Source organism: Panthera pardus, unplaced genomic scaffold (assembly GCF_024362965.1).
Source record: "Panthera pardus isolate Hobbes unplaced genomic scaffold, ASM2436296v1 HiC_scaffold_10, whole genome shotgun sequence".
Taxonomy (NCBI): domain Eukaryota; kingdom Metazoa; phylum Chordata; class Mammalia; order Carnivora; family Felidae; genus Panthera; species Panthera pardus.
Genome location: NW_026526655.1, coordinates 35,091,103 through 35,112,532, shown reverse-complemented (window position 1 = coordinate 35,112,532; position 21,430 = coordinate 35,091,103). Strand labels below are relative to the sequence as shown.

At 40.8% G+C, this 21,430-nt stretch overlaps 1 pseudogene; it reads left to right on the top strand.

Annotated features, from left to right (window-relative positions):
• Nucleotides 1-19,279, top strand: part of LOC109254479 (aldehyde oxidase-like) — an 83,066-nt pseudogene extending 63,787 nt beyond the window's left edge.
• The last annotated feature ends 2,151 nt before the right edge of the window (nucleotides 19,280-21,430 follow it).

The window sequence follows — 21,430 nt, the reverse complement described above, 5'->3', positions numbered from 1 at the left end:
CACTATACAGCAGTGATTTGGGACCCCTGTTATCTGCATTCTTATATGTGCATATATATGTGTGGAGAAGATGGCAGAGCCCTCAAAACTGTTGTCACTCCCCTTTGCAGAATTCACACCTTTGGCTGAGCTATGAAAACGAAATGGCAGGTGCTTTGAGTGATGACAGATTAGAGATAAGGGGGGTGGGGCTGTGAGGAACACTAGTACGTATGCTGTGTGTTAAGAGAGCAGAGGAGGTCAGAAAAAAATGGGCAAGAAAGTTCTTCCCTCATTCCTATACCCATCCTTTCACCTAACCATCCTGGCTCAGCTTTGGTATAATATTAGAATGTTTTCATGCAATTTGGTTATAGACAGGTGGTAGCTCAGGGAGAATCATAACAATACAAGCGGTGATCTTTTTGCAGCCTTCGCATTCCATGCCTTTTTATGATAGCCAAAACAACACAGAGCCATTTAGTCATCTGCACACAGTTTACCCAGTTGAGGGAGACCATCAAGAGACTGTGGTTGAGGAATAAAGGCAAAACCAAGATTATTCAGCAGGAGGGGAGAGGGGGAAACTACCATTAGAAAAGGGTTAGTGAGCAGTGGATGTTGGTTCAAGGTTTGGGAGTAAACTGATAAGCCAGCAGTTAAACAGAGGGATCAGTCTGGTCCATCTGTCCCTGAGTGGACTGGCCAGGATCACTGGGGAAACAGTCCCTATTGTTTACAGATCTTCCAGCAATCCCAGGGCAGGAAGCTGTGGTAGAAATGGCAGCCTGTTTCTACTTAACTGTTGCCATTACTTAATATCTCATATCTGCAGTAGACCAGACCTGTTCCATTTCCCTTATTGGAAATTTCTTTAAAAGTAGATAAAAAATAAAGATAGGTACTGAGCTATCATATCATAGTTACCTACTATGCTATAAGTTCTTTGAGATTTTATCTAATAACTTGCCTGAAGTCCCACATCTGGAGACACATGGGACCAGGGCTGGAAACTCAGATCTGAGAGGCTCCAGAAGCAGTGTCCTCTCAGATGTCTCTCCATGGCACCTTTTGGTGGGAACTGAGGTGGGATTCAGCTCAGCAGGGAGGAAACTAGACAACATCCAGCAAGCAGTACAAAGTCTCATTCTCGAAGTCTCCTGAGGAGCTTCCCCCAATGCGCACACCAGTCCTACCCATCTTTTCCTAGAAACCAGTTTCCATGCTGAAAACATTTGTTTAGGGCCTAATTGAGGAGTTTGAGATCGGGCAAGCTGCTTCCTGGAAGCCATATGCTGAAAGACTGTTCTGAGAAGGGAACTAGAAATGGTATTTGAGCACCTTCTACCTATAAGGCCCAAGGCAGGGGAATTTGTATTGCCCACTTCATTTAACCCATATCTCATCTTTGTTGAGTAGGTATGATTCTATTTTATAGAAGAAGAAACTAAAGCCCATAGAAGTTCAGTCTCTTGCCCAAGGACATTTAGCTATTGAGAATAAGGATTTGACTTGAAGACTGTCTTGTCATGTGTCTTTATCATTCCGTGTGTCTTCCTGAGCAGAGGCAGCCCCTGTGCTCCCAACAGCTGAGGGTGTCAAACATACCTCCCCTGTGGTATATTTAATTACTAGCCTGTGAACACGGAAGAACAGACAATATCTAATTAACTCCACATCCCCAGTACCCCAACACAGAGTAGAAACTCAAGTGCTTGAATGACTGAGACATTTTGGGAATCTGGAACCAAAGCAAACTTCTCACCAATACCAGCAGTCATTGCGTGATGATTTAAATTTCACAGACTCAGCCCCCAATTTATATTGGAGAACCATCTGTTCTAATGCTCCAGTTGTGCCGATTTCATAGATGAAGCTTTGCAGAATTTTCCTTTGTGGCGATAACAATGAACCATCCGGTGGTGCCACTTAACTGAACCAAATTTGACATTTTAAATGACCCAAGGGGATTGCAGCAGCACATGGAACAAATTACTCAGCAGTCTCTGAAAGAAATGCTTCCCTGGACACGCAGGCAGGGTACTGTTGCCAGTAGGGTCACACAATGGAGGAAATGCACAATCCACTGTAATTGTAGCTCAATCACATGTGCCAACTACAAATTGCCATAAGCAACTTCTGAATTGCTTGCAGAGCCAAGGAGGCCAAATACAGACTTTAAAAGCTTCAGAAACAGATCAAATCACTATGCTGTTGTAAATTCATTTATCAAACTTTTATTGGGCACTTACAATGTGTGAGATACTATGTTACATCCCAAGGGATGCCTTAGGACATGATCCTTCCTTTCAGGGGGCTCATGTTCTAGCAGACGACACTGAAGTGTCATAGAGTTCAGCCCAGGAGCAGCCCTTGCAGCTGCCATCACCTGGCATCTGATGAGCAACCAAGGCAGCCAGCACTAGGCTCTCTGCAGAGGATGCCACTCCTTAGCTTTATTGTTTTGAGAACAAATGGCCAGAATGACAAGATGGTATTTCCAGGAGTGATGTGTGAACAAACAGTAAAACACGCTCTGATGTATTTTCCCAAGGCTCTTGGGCATGATTATCATGGCAACAATGCTTTCCTCAAGGTTCTGATTCTCCCTTGGGCTGAGAAAGGGTATCCCTATGTCCCTATTTGACCAAAACATTCCCAGTTTACACCTGCTGATCCAAGTAAGTAGAGCCCATTTTCACTGTCAGTATCTTATTTAGAATGATAGAACCTTCTGTTAGTCATTCACTGGAATAATGTAAATCTTTGGATATCAATAAAGAGGCAGTACTCCAAGTGTGGCTCATGGCCCACCACTGGCAGTGAAGGTCTTTCTGGTGGTCAGAGCATCCATCTGTAGTTCATTCCTTGAGTTTATCTGGTGATTGACATGTGATTCCATTGACTTTCACTTATGACCAGGGTTGTTTATAAGTAATCTGAGTAGTGAAGGTTTATTAAAATTTTATCTTCATTGTATACAAATTAACTTGTTACCAGAATTTCCTGAAGATCCTGCCTTTATAAATCCTAGATTATTATGCCACTCTGCCTAGAAGCTTAGATATTAAGAAACCTAGCTGACAGAGCTTTAAGGCACCCCTTGCTGGCCCAGACCACGCCTGTGAGGCTGGCATCTCCCAGTTGAGCAGCTACAAAGATGTCTGGCAGGGCTTCTTAAACTACAGTGGAACCACTGGAAGCATTTCCTCTAGGACTGTGTGTGTTAATACTGCTCTTATACTAGAAACTCAAAGTAAAAAGACCAGCCTTGTTTTCTGCAACCTCGTGGGATATCTTTATACCCCTTATTTTAGCATGAACAAAATTGTAAGAAGGCACATTCTTGTTGGTTATAAAACATGTTTAGCTGGAGTCTGGATGTTTCTGATTACAGCAGCCTTTAATTCTGTGTTAGCAGTTTGGTTCTTTCTGGATCCCTGTGGGAAACTGTACAGTTAGATAAGATTACTTCCAAATTCTCTTCCAACTAAAGCTCTATAATTCTGAGCCAGAATAATTTGGAGTGGGCTTAGCTCATTTTGTGGCAAACTATGTCTGTCTATCCTATCTTATTTGGATTTTGGGTTTTGCTTCTCTATATCATACCTACAACTATGGGAACATATGTTCATATAAACAGTTCTCCCCTGCCTCAACCTATCTACACAGAACTTGGCATTTTAAAACTACCTCCCTCCCCACAAAAACCCCCAAACCTAGATTGTTGTTCCACTCTGAATTAGGGAGATCCTTAAAGGTACCAATATGCTCAAATGTCCTCATGAAGAAATAGTAGCTTAAGGAATACAGTCCTCCCCCGGCCTCAAAGCCATCCCGTGACAGTCTGCCCTCTTGTGGAGTGATCATGAGAGAGCACTTGCCACAGCATTGCCCTGGTTCTACTTAGTGCTCTCAGGGCAGGGGGAAAGTGTGCATATTTTGGCAGGATATGGAAAGGAGGGGATCATTTCCAGGGAAAATGTTTTGTTTTATTTACATATTTATTTTCATTTGGTACATTTTAATACCTTCTAGAATAGACTGACAGTGAAGCACACACTTGGTTTTTGAGGACAATTTCTATGCTAGTATTTGGTTATCATTTAACATTAAACTATTAAAGTAAAGGTTGGCAAACTACAGAGTGGGTCAAATTCTGCCCATGGCCTGTTCTGTATGTCTTCGGGCTTCGAACAGTTTATTACATCTTTTTAATTTTAATTCCAGTATAGTTAACATACAGTGTTTTATTAGTTGTAGTAGTACAGTATAGTGATTCAACAATTCAATACATTATCCAGGGAAAATGTTTTAATTGACAGGAAATATGACAACGTCACTCAAAAACAACATGGAAACCATTTTCATCTCTTTTGGTTAGGCTGCTGCCCTGGTTCCTATTTACCTGGATGGGTCTGTGCTGATGACTCATAGTGGAATCAAAATGGGTCGGGGGTCCACATTAAAATGATTCAGGTGAGTATGCAACTAGTTGGATTAAGTTGGATGTATGAAAATATTTTGAGCCCTTCCAAACCCCAAAAAATAACTTCTGTTAGTATTTTCTAATTTGCTGGCAGATGCACAAAATATATGGAGATAAAGCACAGAGGCTGGACCAGTACAGTTCAAAGCTCTGACAGTTTGACGCTGTGATGCTGACTGTAGTTCTGGGGAAGGAGCTTGGGGCGCCACTGTCACTGCTTGGGGTGCATGCTGCCTCTACCACGGCTTGCTGCAAAACAAACACTGAGCGCTATTTTTACTCTTTACCTTTTTTCGCAAAAGTGAAAATCCTCTTCAGATTTATTTCAGTTAGTGAAAACAGGTACAGATTGTAGGTGTTTCATAAAAGCCAAGTGGCATTATGCAAACTTTTACAAAGTGGGGGATACCAGCATTAACAAGTGAGTTGTCTTTCTTCAACTTTTGCTGGGCAATAAAAAGATGTGTAAATTCTCATATATTGCATTATTTCTTGCCTTTTTTATAGTAAGGACTTCGAATTTTTTTAAATATTTATTTAGTTTTGAGAGAGACATAATGCAAGCAGGGGAGGGCAGAGAGAGAGGGAGACACAGAATCTGAAGCAGGCTTTAGGCTCTGAGCTGTCAGTACAGAGCCTGACATAGGGCTCGAACTCATGATCTGTGAGATCATGACCTGAGCTGAAGTCGGATGCTTAACTGACTGAGCTACCCAGATCCCTTATAGTGAGGACTTTGAACAATTGATAATATAAATCACATCTGATATTTCTAATCAGATTTTACCCATTTTCTTTTGGCTCATTTACTTTAGATTAATTTTTAGCTATTGTTTCTATTTTGCAAACAATAGTAATGGCAAAGGTTATAAAACATTTGGAAGAGGCAAAAAAAATTTTTTAAAGACTGAACAATTTCACCATTTAGCAATAAGCACTGTTTTGAGGTTTTTCCATCTTTTCTTTTTTCTTTTTCAAAAATTTCTAACATGCTGTTTGTATAATTTTTTATCCTGGTTTTTAGGTGGGTTTTTTGTTTTATGTTTTTTGTTTTATTTTTATTTAAATTCCAGTTAGTTAACATGCAGTGTTCTGTTAGTTTCAGGAGTACAATATCATGATTCTGCACTTCCATAAAGCACTCTGTGCTCATCAGAAGTGCACTCCGTAATCCCCATCATCTACTTCACCCATCCCCCCACCTACCTCCCCTCTGGTAACCATTAATTTTGCTTTCTATAGTTAAGAGCCTGTTTCTTGATTTGCTTCTCTCTCTTTTTTCCCTATGCTCATTACTGGGTTTTTTTTCACCTATCTTATATAGAATGAGCACTTCTTCCTGTGGTTAAGAATTCTTTGAAATCCTGATTTTTAATGTCTGCATGTGGATATATGTATAATTTATTTAACCATCCCCATTGTTGAATACTATAATGAATATTTTTGTACATAAGCCTGTGGTCAAATCAATGATTATTTTCTTAAAATAGATTTCCAGAAATGGAATTACTGGGTCACAGAGTGTATCTTAAATCACTGATACTCATTACTAAATTGTTTTCTAGAAAGTATCCATTTCATTATACCACTAACCAACTTTATGTCTTATGGATTTTTTAAAAACCTTAAGTAATTTAATAGGTGAATGATAGTATCTCATTATTGCCTTAATTTGCATTTTTCTGATTATAGAGCTTTTGCTAGAATTTTGCAGAGTGAGGTGGTAGGAAAGGCTGCAGAGGTATTGAATTCATGATTATGAAGATACGAAGCATTTTCCTCCCGTGTTGGCTTTGGGCTTTGCCTCCTCTTCCTGATGCTACTGCACAGAAGAAAGCCGAAGAAAAAAAGAATGTGTGCTCAGACTTTAGAGTCCAGACTAGCTCTACAGGGATTTTAGAAAAGAACTTTTTGTGGCTGGCAGAATTCATGGTTCTGCCCGCCTGTCGCTGTTGCACGTGTGGGGCTTCACACGCAGGCTGCCGTGTGGGTGTGTGCACAGGTTTATGACCAAAGTATTTGAAAAGAAACAGGTGGCTAGTTATAAATTAAGGATGCCAGTGTCTAACAACCACCTGCATGGACCAAGCACAGAAACTGTCCCTAATACAAATGTCTCTGGGGTTCTGTGGTGGCGGGTCTCAGCGGGTTGGCAGTAAAGGTAAAAATCATTGCAGTGGTGTCCGAATCATTAACCCCACCAGGCCACATACATGGGTGGAGCTCCAGAGTTGTTGAGAATTAATCCAATCTTTATCTCCTTCTCACAGCGTCCTGGTAAAAACTGTGCTTTCCCCAGTGTCAGGCTCAGTACATGGTACAATACTCAGCTGCCCTCCTGGCCTGGAAATCCATCTCCTTTTCTCCCTCACTCCTGACATCCCACTGGTCAGTGGGATTCCGTTTTACTCAAAAATATCTCTGTCTTTCAGCCTCCATGTTCTGGGAATATCGCTGCTCCGATTCAGACTTGCACCTCTTGCCAGGGCCACTGCAAGGCTCTGTCCCTCCACCTGAGTTTCAGTGCCTTTCACTCTGGCTTCATGTTGACAGAGCTTTCCCACAAAATAAATCTGGCCATGCCATATTTAAAAACAATGCTTAGAGTTTGCCAACAGTTTTTCTGTTAATCCCTGACCTCTTAGCATGAATTATAAGGCCTCCACCCTAGATGGTCTGTCTTTAAGACCAGCTCACACTTCACCCCCACCCCTGGGAAACCTTTCGCATCACCTCTTACAGGGCTGGTCTCTGCCTTCTCTGGCAGAGGTCCCATGGGCCTCTTAAGCCTCTGGCACATATTTGTGGTTTTGAAATCAGTGTTTGCTGGAAATTATGATAACTTAATAAAAAATAATCCCTAGCATGCTTGTCAGACTCTTCTAAAATGCCTTGAACCAGTCATCAGCAAGAACCATCAAGGCACTCAGAAGGATTAGGTGAGAATCACTGTTACTTTGTGTTTTATGATAGAAAAAAAAAAGGAGGGAGGAGGAATGAGTGAATTGAATATCAGTAGAAATGGCACTATCAAAGCTACTGCAGTTACACAGTGATAAATGGAGGCCTTTTGGCTCTCTGCGTGTGGAAATTTTTATCATCATATGGTAGAGGAGCTCTTGCATCTGGGAAAATTCTCCATTAGAGAAAAAGGTGGTTTTTCTGCCCAAAACTCTTCTTTTTAAGCCAGAACTAATTAATGTTTCTTCCTATGGAATGTAGGTATCTTCCAGATAATACCTGTAAATCTATTTGTTCTCCTTCTTTGGGTTCCACTGTTCCTAAATGGGAAGACAACACTACAGTCCTTTTATAAAAGTGAAAATCATATAAGCACTCATAGGAAAATAGGAAACCAACCTGCTGGCTATGTCTTCAACCAACAGTAGGCACTAAATGCAGTGGAAATTTCAGCTGCTTCCTTCGATGTACTTAACAACCTAGTTGGAAGAGAAAACACACATTCTAAAGTCAACTAGCAAACTTTCAAAGTAATAGGTTATAAAGTACCAGATGGTGTGGAATGGATGTCAATAAAAGCTGAGTATGTGTCATGCTGACTGTTCTAGAATGTCACATTAAAAACATTGGTCTCGGGGAAATAATGTTTGAGGAATCCTCCTTAGAAATGGTTCCTGGGGCGCCTGGGTGGCTCAGTCAGTTGAGCTTCTGACTTTGGCTCAGGTCATTGTCTCACAGTCTATGAATTCGAGCCCCTCATCGAGCTCTGTGCTGACAGGTCGGAGCCTGGAGCCTGCTTCACATTCTGTGTCTCCCTCTCTCTCTGACCCTCCCCCATTCATGCTCTGTCTCTCTCTGTCTCAAAAATAAATAAACATTAAAAAAAATGGTTCCTGCTATTCTACAAAACTAGGACTCCTTCTATAATTCATATTTATGGGAGCTCTCAATCCTTTTGGGGCATATTTATTTCTCCCCTCTGCCCTGTGCTTCCTGAGCCAAAGAAAGGCTGAGAGAGCCTGACTGAAGAGAGAGGTACAGTGCCAGGCAGTCAACCTTCCACCCTCATGAATTGCTGCCATTCAGCATACTTTCTTCTGTAATGGTTGCACCTCTCACCTTTTTCTTTCTTAGACTTGGGGACTTGGCCCTAACCCTCATTTTTCTGTAAGTCAGCAATGTGCACTGCAGAGTCAGGAGAACTTTTGATGTAAATGGTATAATTTACCAAAATTACGCCACTCTCCCAAGACTGATAGATACCTGATACTAAAATTAAACAACCCACCACCCATTGTCTCCTGAAATACTCGCTGTTGATAGGCTGTCTTTCCAGAAGACTGAATGAAGTTCTTCAGCAGCAGAACGTACATTGCCCGTTATAGCGCAGACCACAGGTGTAACTAAGTTGGCAGTCACGGGAGACGGTCACAGGCACTGAACAAATGCTGTTAGTACAAGATGACCACAAGTGCTTGGGAAGTTGGAGACTGTGGGAAGGATTACATTAATCTTAGCTCTTCCTGGTTATTACTACTGATAGCTTTCTTTATCATCTAGTGAAATCAGAATTAAAGTCTCAAATGATTCTTTCTTTAAACATCACTATCACATCATGTTTGCTCTTTTTCACAGGCACGAGTTGCTTTTGATGAAAGCGGTAGTCTTACAGTTGCTGAATACTTCAGGTAAATAGTCCTTTCAATCCCATGCCATGAAAAATAGCAGTTGTAGCTTGAGGAAGAGTTTCACTTCTGTTTGAAATTTTGGAAAAAATTGACTTTGTACCTTCTATTAACCCACTGTTATAAACAACATTAGCTTCTAGTTAATCCAAGTGTCCAGAAAGTCTTCTGTTGGGAAAAATAGGAACACAAATAAAATATGGCTGAACTGATGATTTGAGTCATTCTGAGTAGTACTAGAGGGTTCTATGAGGTTGGTGCTTGGAACCCACAGCAGTGGTTGATTTTTCTGTTGAAAACTTAGTGTATCCTTAAGAAACAAAGGTAGGGAGATTGAAGAAGAAACCCATAATAAGACGAACATCATTTCACACCTTCTAGATTGGCAAGAAATAAGAAATGTGACAATAACCATGTGTTGTCAACCTGGGGAAAAATTGTTTCTCACATACTTTAGAAAATAATTATCAAATTATTTTGACGGAAAATGAAAGCCATAAGAGAACAGAGTGATGTAGAGTCTTATGTGATTTTGTCATTTTGTTAGTTCTCGTGAGAGTCCTGGGGCACTGGCTGGCTATCAGGAATAAGTGTTAGAAGCGTTTTTAATGGCCACCTCCAGACCAGGGCAAACAGAGAAGAGCAGGATAGAAATTCCTGGCAAGCTGCTCGCCTGTGCTTCTCCTTTACCATGACTTTGGTGTCTTAAGGAAGAGTCAGGAACAGAGCAGGCCATGGGGACCAGAGAAGTAGCATAGAATGAGAGCCAAGGGCCTGGTGTTGCGAACAGAAGGCTGAATCCTGGAGCCAAAAAGGCAGACAGACAGACAAACGTGCACCTTTGAAATAGCGTTTGGTCTAAAATGCAGCTGTAATTCCCCAAATCTGATGACAGTGGGATGACATGATTCAAGATTAACTAAAAGCAATAGGCTGGATAATCGTATAGTCAGCACCTAACTTCCAGGCATAAGGAGTCATTCATTGATGAGGAGCAATTGGATGTTTTATCAGCCAAAGCAAGTGTAATAAGAAGTATATATTTATTCAATAGATTTATTGCATGTGTTACATGCTGGCACATCATTGTACAAGTGTATTCCTTTAGTTTGCTGTACATGCAAATTGAACACAGCTTCTTACTGGTCTGTTTAAATCATCGGGCCATGCAATTAGAGGACCTAATCACTTAACAGCTCTCCTCAAGAATTCTGTTTCCTCCAGGGGTTGAGTCAAACATGAACTGGGAGACAGGCGAAAGCCATCCTTTCAAATATTTTGTTTATGGAGCTGCCTGTTCCGAGGTTGAAATAGACTGCCTGACAGGTGTTCATAGGGTCAATACCAATTGGGAAAGTCTTCAGGTTGTACTTTTGATAGATCTAAATTCCATATATTCCATCTGAGCACTGTGGAAGCACCATGTATTTGGCTAAGGATAATTTCTCTGAATTACCAGAAAAAAATAGAAGCTCAGCAGTTGCCTTGGTGCTGTGGTTGCTTCCATGGAAAACAGCTGGCAACTTCTCTTATTTTTCTGGTCTTTTTAAATGGAATTGGGAAAGAAACCACTTCAAGGAAGAAACACAGCTTGAAGAGAGCTTTCATGTAGACTGTTGGTATAACGAGCAATCCTGACCTCCTATGTGAAATGCCATCATATGACATTTTTGAAGGATTTCATAAGCATCCATAATCTAACAAGCACCAAGGGCCAGCCCAGGGAAGTTAGTGGCCAGCTTTTGATATCTTTTATCTAGCTAGGTCCTGCTTTTTAGATAGTTTAAGGGCATCTTATGATTTTAAGGGATGCTGTGAAGAGATTCCCACACAGGCGCGTGCGTGCTTGCTCGCTCTCTCTCTCTCTCTCTCTCTCTCACACACACACACACACACACACACACACACACACACACACACACACTCTTCTGTTTCAAGGAGAGTTTCTCCTCTTGTAGCTGGGCCCCTGTGGGTAAATGAAGCTACTTACTCGCCACTGTCAGTAATAATAAATGATTATTAATACATTAAATGGGGCTGTGATACCCTCACAACTGTCTTGTGATAATCTGTCCCAAAACCTACCCAGAAGGAGACTCTAGGTCTTGATATTTCCAAACATACTTTGTCACTATATCTTAGATTATGATCAGATTTAAGTTTTCATTTAACAGGTCTCCAGCATGTATGTTTTTTAAACTATAGTCAGCCTAATCTTTGAAATTGTATATACCTTTGAACCTGCCGAGTAAAGTATCTGGTTTGTGTGGATTTTAACTCAGACCAGCTCACTTTTGGGGAACCTTGGACTAGGAAAAAACAGTGATCATACTAAGCATGGTTTTCATGCTAGAGTAGCTGTCCTGTTTTAGTTCCATAGAAAGTTATCTCATACTAACTGATTTCTACATCCCTTCTCCCTCAAAGAAAAATTTAGGGAAAACTTAAATCACTTGGGTTTTCTTTACCTTGTATATGCCTTGGCCTTGCTAAGGTCTAAGAAAGGTAATAATTAGCCTTGGTGTGAAATTTTGAGGTGTGTTCTTATAACTTATTTGAATAATCTTAAGAGGTGTACTAAATAGTCTTTTTATCAGATGCATTCAAAGAAGCTAGGTCTGTAACTCAGGTTAGGTACACCCCTAGCAAAGGGCTGTAATGTAACATCCCACTAGGGGCCCTCCCTGGAGGCCTGTTTCTCAGTCATTCTTATGTTGTTAGAATTGTTCTTATTCTATAAAATTTCCCTCACTTTAAACCTACATTTATATATTAGTTATCTATTACTATGTAACAAATTACTCTCAAATTTGGCAGCTGAAAATAACAAATATTTATTAACTGACAGAATTTATGAGGGCCAGAAACCTGGGAGTGGCTTATCTGGATGATTCAGGCTCAGGATTTTTCACAAGGTTGCCATCAAGCTGTCAGGTAAATCTGCATTTATCCCAAAGCTGCAGTGGTGGCTGGAAATCTGATTCCAAGCTCCATCACATGCTTGTTGGCAGGAGGCCTCCGTTTCTCACTGGCTGTTGCCCAGAAGTTTCCATTCCTTACTACATGGACCTCTCTATAGGACATCTCAGTGTCCATAGGACATGCATGCTGCCTCCCGCCCCCAGAGGGACTGGTGCAAAGGAAAAAAGAGAGTATGAGCAAGTGAGAGAACATCCACGACAAAAGCCACCGTCTTTTATAACCTAACACCGGGGTGATGTACTGGCACTTCTGCAAGACAAATTAACCCTGGTGTAGAGTGCGGGAGGGGAATACATAAGGATTTGAATGCAGCATGTGGGGATCATTGCAGGCCATCTTGAAGGCTGGCTACCACAATCTAGAATCACTCTCCTTCTGCCCTAACAAAAGACAATGACAAACACTAAGTCCATGGCTTTGAAAACAGAACCCTTGCCAGCACTGCAGACTTAAGAGCATCTGCTCTCACCAATAATTGAGGCCACCAGTCTGCTGGAAGGCCAGCCTTGCTAAATGGTGTCGTTAAATAAGGGAAGTGTTTTATTATACCAAATAACTTTATATTTGTAAAGTAAATAACTTTATATTTGTAAATAACTTTACATTTCATGGTATCCTTAAATAACAGAAGTATTTTATTATAGTAAAATTTTCTGGATCCCTCTCTACTTTTCTTAAGAAAAATGTTAGATGAAAGTCCCAAATCAAACAAGAAAACTCTTGGATTGGGGCACCTGGGTGGCTCAGTCAGTGAAACGGCCAACTCTAGATTTCGCCTCAGGTCATGATCTCACTGGGAGTTCGCTCCCTGTGTGGGGCTCTGCTCTGACAGTACGAAGCCTGCTTGGGATTCTCTCTCTCTTTCTCTCTCTCTGCCCCTCCCCTGCTTGCACTGTAAATCTCTCTCTCTTTCTCTCTCTCTCTCTCAAAATAAATAAATAAACGTTTTTTTAAAAAAAGAAAAACTCTTGGGATTTCCTTTGTTCCATTAATAATTATAAGTAGAATCTGTTTGTCATGGCAGAAGCCAGTATGTCACTGAAAGAAGGTCCAGACTTGCTGGAGAGCAAAGGTGTTACCAGTAACCTAGCTAGGCCTGCTGTATTCCTTATTTGTAACTTATCAGGAACTCTTGGTGACCAAGTTGTAGTGTTAGATTTATCTTTCCTCTGGTCTAAAATTGAAAACTCCACAATAGCAGATAATAATTGAAGACTTTTTGGCTGATGCTCTCTGAGTTCTGTGCTTCAGTAGATGTTACCCAGCCAGCTGGACTCCGGATGTTGGGTTGTATGGTAGCCACAGAGTTTTTCAACAAGGATCATGAGGGCCATAAACATTTTCTGTGTCATGGATTAATGTCTGTTGTAGTGGATTAAACTCCATAAGTTACATCACTCAGCCCGAAGAAAGTCAAATATTTTTCTCTCCTATTGTTTCTTTTCTTTAAAGATTTTTTTAAATGTTTATTTATTTGAGAGAGAGAGAGAGAGAGAGCGAGAGAGAGCGCACTCACATGTGCAAGCCTGATGTGAGGCTCGAACTCACAAACTGTGAGATCATGACCTGAGCCGAAGTCAGACACTTAACTCACTGAGCCACCCAGACGCCCCATCTCCTGTTGCTTCTGAGGGAAAAAAATCAGTGCTTAAGCCGGTCGAGTATGTGTATAACTTTGAAATTTATACATAATAAACTGTTACACAATAAAATCTTTGTTGATTCTTTCTCCTGAAATATGTGGCCCAAAGAAAGGTTCTGTACCAGTGGTGTCCTGGCATGAAGTGTTCTCAGCCTGTCTCCTTAAGTTGTATTCATTAAGATAAACATTTTTTCTCTTTTTTATTACTAGAACATCCAAACAGACATTGGCATGGATGTTGGCTTCAGTATAAATCCACCCCTTGACATAGGCCAGGTATGTGTACCTGCTTTGCCTCAATCCCTTTTGTAAAAGCCATAACTGCTCTGGATGTCTGTAGAGAAAACATTCCATCCAGCTTATTCATCATCTTATTTTTCTGCCCCTGAAGTCAGAATCTGTCTATTCAGGCCAGCCACAGAACTCAAATCTCTTATTGTTTAAAAAAAGAGAAGGAAAAAAGGATGTTTTGAATTAGTGTTTGAAGAGACATACGGTCTGTGATTGAGGATCTTGAGTGAGGCAGGAGCGAGCCTAGAGGTGACAAAATGGGCCCGATGCCAGTGAGATCAGAAGTAGACTGTATGCTAAGTGTGAAGTCTTGGGCATATGATGGGCTGTAGCTTTGAGGAGTTTAAAGTTGGATTGGGAGCACATCAAATCATCAAATAGTTGCAGCAGTTGTTATTAATAGGTAGCCTGTTTTGCCCACAGACATTTTTTATTCAAATTTGAAATAATTGACAAGATTAAAAATTCACCAGCATCCTTACATAATTATTCAAATGTCTAGCATCTCTTGGAAACAGAAAATTTGCCAGGACTGGAGCTGCATGTGCCTAAGGAAAAGCAGTTGGCTGCCTTTTTAGAGAATCATGCACTCTGTGATTCTAGGACTCAGGACTCAACTGGAAGCTTTACTCACTTTCTTTACCAGTGGACAATTCAGCTTATTACTACCTCCAGTTCAGAACATAATTTGAGGTACTCTCCAATCATGACATGTGTCATTGGAGAATGGGAAGAATATATGGGTTGGAGAAGTCAAAGCGGGCTTCTGGGAGGCAGTGCCTGTGGATGAAGTAGTCAAGGAATGAACAAGAGGAGAATGGAAGACATCTCCCTAAAGAAAGACATGAAATTCAGCATAGTTTGTGTTCATGGCTGGCTGGTGGCAGGGCAGGGAAGGGGGTGTGCTGATGACAGTGGAGAGTACCTGTGTCAGAGGAGTGGAATGTGAGGCCCCAAAGACAGGCACCTGCCTTCATAGGTGGAGGTGATGTGGCCTGGGGTATGGTCTAGAGTTTTAGTAAGATTCATCTAACATCATGTTAGAGAAGAATCTCCCTGCAGATAGATACATGTGAGGGTAGAGAGTGGGATAGAGAAAATATGGCCACAGCAAGGAGGTAAACAAAGAGGAGACCCAGAAATCAGAAAGATGTGTGGAAAGCAATTTTTCCCACAGGCTGACATCTAAGAATTGGAGCATTTTAAAGCTGTGTAGGAAGCTTAGCACACAACAGAGTTCATGTTACAGGCCAGGAAACAAGAGTGCAGAAATGTGAAGCCAAGCCCAATATGAGCAAGGATGGTGAGATGAGATGCAATGAGGGAATTCTCAGACCCTGAGAGCACTTTCAGTGTGCTGGAGTCTGTGGATAGGTCAGAGGGTTCCTTCTGGCTCACGGACAGAAAAAAGGAGGGCTTTTGGGCCATAGGCTCTTTGACGCCTCTTCTAAAGCTATACTTTTACTGCCAAATTGAGATTTACACTCAAGTTTTTGACTTTGAATTTAGCGCTGATTAAGATGTTGTAGAAATGCTTTGAGGCAAACTTTTAAGTAAACTCTCAGAGACATCTTCCATGACATGCTGAAAACCCTCTTATACTGTATTTTAACAATTCAAATAAACAACATGAAGTTGAAATGCTACTGTTGATTGTATTTTCTCATATATGGAAATTCTTCCTCCCTCCCCAGATTGAAGGTGCATTTATTCAAGGCATGGGACTTTATACAATAGAGGAGCTGAATTATTCTCCTTAGGGTGTCCTATACACTCACGGTCCAAACCAATATAAAATCCCTGCCATCTGTGGCATCCCCACAGAGTTGCACGTTTCTTTATTGCTTCCATCTCAAAGCTCAAATACCCTGTAGTTGTTGAAGGTAAGCTGTGCTTGATAAATACATGCATGTTTATGTGATTTGTAGTAACTGTGCAGGGAACTAGCAGAGGTTCCTTCATTTCTTGGTTGTTTGGGGTTTCTACCAGGCTTATAGAAGAAAAAGTTCTATTAAACATTTTAATTATAAATTAATTTAACAATTTTATAGTTTTTTTAAAAACTTCAAATCTTGGAGCTTAACATGAACTATTACCATCAGGTTATATCTGATTTTTCATTTTACAGTAATCATCTTATACCTATATCTGCTTTCTCCATTTGGGATAATTTCCTTAGGATGGAATCCTAAGAATGAGAATACTAGACTAAAATGTTAAATTACTTTTTTAAAGGAAAATGTTACATATATTTTAATATTTTATATGTGCATCTATATACATATTTGCCTATAGATGCACATATATGTATATATACATATAGATGCAGAGAGAGAGAGCCCTACTCTAGTTGACTTGTTTCCTTTCAAAGGTCTAGGAGAGTCTGGGATATTCCTGGAATGATCAGTATTTTTTGCCATTCATGACACAATGCAGCGGGACAAGAGAGGGGCCTGTTTGGACCATTGAAGCTCAGTAGTCCACTGACCCCAGAGAAGATTAGAATAGTCGGTGAAGATAAATTCACAAAAATGGTATGTTATGTTCTGTTCATAAAATTATGAATTTTTGCCCCCTGTCCTTATGGTCAAGTTTTATTACCCCACCATGGCGGTTTTCCATGGGAGAAAAGGTGACAGGAATCCTGAGGGCATTTGAGCATAGGAAGAGCAGACTCGCCCTTAGATTGCAATTTTTCATCAGTCTGGTCTTACCCAGCTCACAGCAGGGCTTAGTTCTATAATGAAAATGAAGGTTCATTGATCGTTCATCAACTACATGTTCCTCCTTGGTTTTATTTCCTTCCCAGGACATGTTGGTCAGGAATGGGAGTTCAGGAACTGTGCCCTGAACCTAAGACACCCAGGCCAAGAATATGGGCCACCCCAACAGTCAGTCTCACTCTACCCAATCAGGCACTTGATTGTATGTGTATTTCCTGGTTTGAACTGTGAAGTGGGAAGGGCCCTTTCTGGCCCAACCCCAAGAGCAGAATCCCACATGCATCAACACCCCCACAGAGTAAACATCTCAGTTCTCCTTGGTCACTTTCAGTGATGAGATTTAATTATAGGGGAAAGTCATGCCATTCACAGTGACCCTTCTGACTATACACAAGGTGTTCCTTATATTGAGAGGAGAGCCCCCTCCTTCACCTCCTCTCAATACTTGCTCTGCGTGGCACCCCTTATAGCTTTTCCTAAGCCCCGTGAATCACTTCTTCACTATAGAGGAACACAGAGACTAATTGTACTGTTCATTTGCCCCTCTTCAAGTGTGAGGTGATGATTCTTGTAGCTGCCCTGCCCTGATTCTTAGTCCTGTCCTAGATTCTTCCACATTTTTCATGCTGTCATTCTGAGACCTCTCATTGTCCTGATCACCCTCTGGGTGGTTTTTATCTTGTTTTACATTATGCTATTTCTCACCTGGCACAAACATTTTCCAAGTTACAAATGTCCACATTTGTTCTTTTATTCCAGACTCCAAAAGACAAACCTGGATCCTGTGTTCCTTGGAATGTACTCATGAATCAAATACAAATTTCTGGGGAAATGGGGTGACTGTTCCAACATAGCGGTCTATCCAGTGTTTATGCTTTGAGATGCTAGGTCTGAAAGATAAATGTTCATAGTTTAGAAATCATTTCACAGAGGATTGCTTTTATATGATGCTGATTTTAAATGTTCCATTTGGATTTTGATAGATATGCTTAAGCAATTTAGAAATCATATTTTACATAGCACAAATACTAACTGGTTTCCTCTAGAATGATATTCTCTATTACTCTGTTTCTTAAATCCATCCAGCTGAATGGAATAGAAGATGATGATTTGTGTATGATTCATATTTGGCTTGTATCCACCAACAGAAATTACACTGTCTAGTGAAAGGCAATTTTCTAAATAATTTTATTAGTAGTGTGAACTGTAAAGTTGTCATTTTCTCACATGTCCCCATCTGCTATCAGCCTCCTTTTATTGTCAGAATGGATCCAGGCACTGTATACAAGAGTCTATGGGACTAAAGAAAAAAAATGGATAAATTAGACTTCATCAAAACTGAAAACTTCTGTGCTTCAAAAGATACTATAGGAAATTGAAAGACAAACCACAGAATGGGAGAAAATATTTGTAAGTCATATATCTAATAAAGATGTTTATGTAGGATATATTTTAAAAACTCTTAAAACTCAGCAATAAAAAGATACATAATGCAAGTTAAAAATGGGCAAAGGAATTGAACAGACATTTATCCAAAGAAAATACATAAATGGCCAATAAGCACATAAAAAGATGCTCAAAGTCATTAGTCATTAAGGAAATGCAAATGAAAATCACAATGAGAAACCATTTCATTCCCAGGAGGATGGCTATAATCAAAATGATGGATAATAGTGTTGACAAGGATGTGGAGAAATTGGAACCTTTAACCATTGCTGGGAAGAATGAAGATGGTGCAGCCACTGGAAGAAAAATTGGCAGTTCTTCAAAAAGTTAAACATGGAATTACCAAAGGACTACTCTTAGGTATATACCCAAAAGAACTGAGAACATATGTACACACAAAAATATACACACATGTTCATGGCATTATTTATAATAACCAAAAGTAGAAACAGCCCAACTGTATCAACTGATAACAAAATATTATTTAAAAAATGTGGTATATCCATACAAGGGAATATTATTCAGCCATACAAAATAATGAAATACTGATATATATACTACAACATGGATGAACCTTGCAAACATTCTTTAAGTGAAAGTAGCCAGACACAAGAGGCTGCATGTTATATGATTCCTTCTATATGAAACATCCAGAATAAGCCAATTCCTGGGGACAGAAAGTCCATTAGTGGTTGCCAAAGGCTGAGGGGAGAGGGGAACGGGGAGTTGATTACTAATGGATATAGAGTTTCTTTGGGGGTGATGAAAATGTTATGGAATTAGATAGTAGTGATAATTGTACACCTGTGAATATACTAAAAACTGAACTGCACACTTTAAAAGTGAGTTTTATGGTATGTGTATTATATCTCAATTTTTATTTTATATTTTTGAGAGAGAGAGAGAGAGCAGGGGAGGGGAAGAGGGAGAGGAAGAGAGAATCTTAAGCAGGCTCCATGCTGGGGCCTGATCCCACAACCATGGGATTATGATCTGAGCTGAAATCAAGAGTCAGACGCTTAGCTGGCTGAGCCACCCAGGTGCCCCAACATCTCAATTCAAACAAACAAACAAAAAAGCATATGTGAAGAGAAACATAAAATGTGGGAAGACTGAGAAGTTGTGACAATCATAAGAAGTCTATCTCAGTGGTCTTCAGGGACAAGACCTCAAAGGAGGCTAAACAGCAAGACCTTATCACTAAAAATGTTTTATTTGCATTAATGACAGAAAAAAGCATCTACACTGATGTATAAAATACTAGAGACTAATGGATGGCACCTTCTCCCTGTCACATTCTCAACTCAAGGACTCTTGTACCAAGGCCAAGACCCTTGGTTCTTGAAGTTTGGCTTTTGTTGCCACACGGATGTGTCTCAAAGACACCTCCGTCTAGGGGCGCCTGGGTGGCGCAGTCGGTTAAGCGTCCGACTTCAGCCAGGTCACGATCTCGCGGTCCGTGAGTTCGAGCCCCGCGTCAGGCTCTGGGCTGATGGCTCGGAGCCTGGAGCCTGTTTCCGATTCTGTGTCTCCCTCTCTCTCTGCCCCTCCCCCGTTCATGCTCTGTCTCTCTCTGTCCCAAAAATAAATAAAAAACGTTGAAAAAAAAAAAAAAAGACACCTCCATCCCAAAACAGATCTCCTTGTCAGTACAGCCATCTCTGAGATATTGAGCCAGAAATGAGGGATTGATCCAAGATGCTTCATTCTCTCAGTGCATGTATGTGTTCAGGCATGAAGTCCTGTCAATCCCACCTCAGAGAAATTGCCTACATCTGCCTCTCCCTCTATTTATTCCCATGGCTACTGTGTTGTTCCAAGCCACCATTATTTCCAACCTGACTATGTGGTTGTCTCCTCAGTATTGTCCTGCATTCATTTTCCTTCCCTTCCAAGCCATTCATCAGATTTAAGCCAGAGTTATATACAAATTTGTGGATACACACACACACACACATGCACACACACAGACATGATATGATCATGTTACACCCTTCTTTAAAACCCTTCAATGGCTTCCTATTCATTCAACCAGAGTACTGTCCCAAATCTGTAAGGTGGCATATGTGCCCTCTGTGATCTGGCCCCTGGCTATCTCTCCAGTGTTGTCTCAACACCCCCTTTTTTTACCATCAGAATTTCCCGTTCTGTTTCTTGCTCTGGAGCTTTGGTCCTCTGCCTAAAAGGTGCTGTCACTTCCATCCTTCCTTCCTTCTGTCTGTCTGACACTAGGTAGTGCTTCTTAAATTTTAAAATGAACACAAATAACTTCAGGATCTTGCTAAAATGCAATCAAGCAAGCCCAGAAGCAAGAAGGTATAATAGAAGTGGTCCATCTAGAATCAAGCACAAGTCAGATTGGAAGCTAACCCAGACCCCAGTTATCCACTGCTCTTGTATCAGCATCTCTCCTGCAGTTCATACCTATGGTTCCCTGGTGGAGAGTGAGAGTTCCTCATGACAAACTGAGGCAGAAAGAAAAAGTCTGAGCTTGGTTCACAAATCAGTATGTGCATACAAGCCAGATATGGTCAGTATCTGCACTCCCCACTCAGAGGTGGTAAGGGAAAATTCTCCCAATGGGCAGAATCTTAGGTAATGCACCTGGTTTTTCACTTTGTGTAGAAAACAGAGTGGCCCAAGGTTAGGGTATATACATGGACTCAAATGGTTTGGCCACCTGGGCAGAACCTGGAAGGGGAAAGATTGGAAGACTGGGGACAAGAGACTTCTGAGTGGGTATATGGGAATAGGTACAATGTGTCAAAATTTTCATATTGCACATTAGAAATGTGAACTGTTCAGGGTGACTGGCTCAGTCAGTTTGGCTCAGGTCATGATCTCACAGCTCATGAGTTTGAGCCCCGCGTCAGGCTCTGTGCTGACAGCTCAGAGCCTGGAGCCTGCTTTGGATTCTGTGTCTCCCTCCCTCTCTGCTCCTCCCCTGCTCACACTCTGTCTCTCTCTCCTTCAAAAATAAACATTAAAAAACAAAAAGAAAAAAAACGTGAACTGTTCTCTTTATAAATTTAGAAAAAACTATATGGAAAACTACCTTTCTTCCATTCACAAAACAAATTCACCTGGCTCCTTAAAATGGGATATCATGCAAAATTAATTGGCTGAATGTTGTGAAGTTGCATCAAAAGCACTTGCTGCTATGTCCACCTGAGACCATGTTGGTGAAGGTGGCAGGGAAACAGACTCTCTAGCTCATGTTTTGTTGTACTAG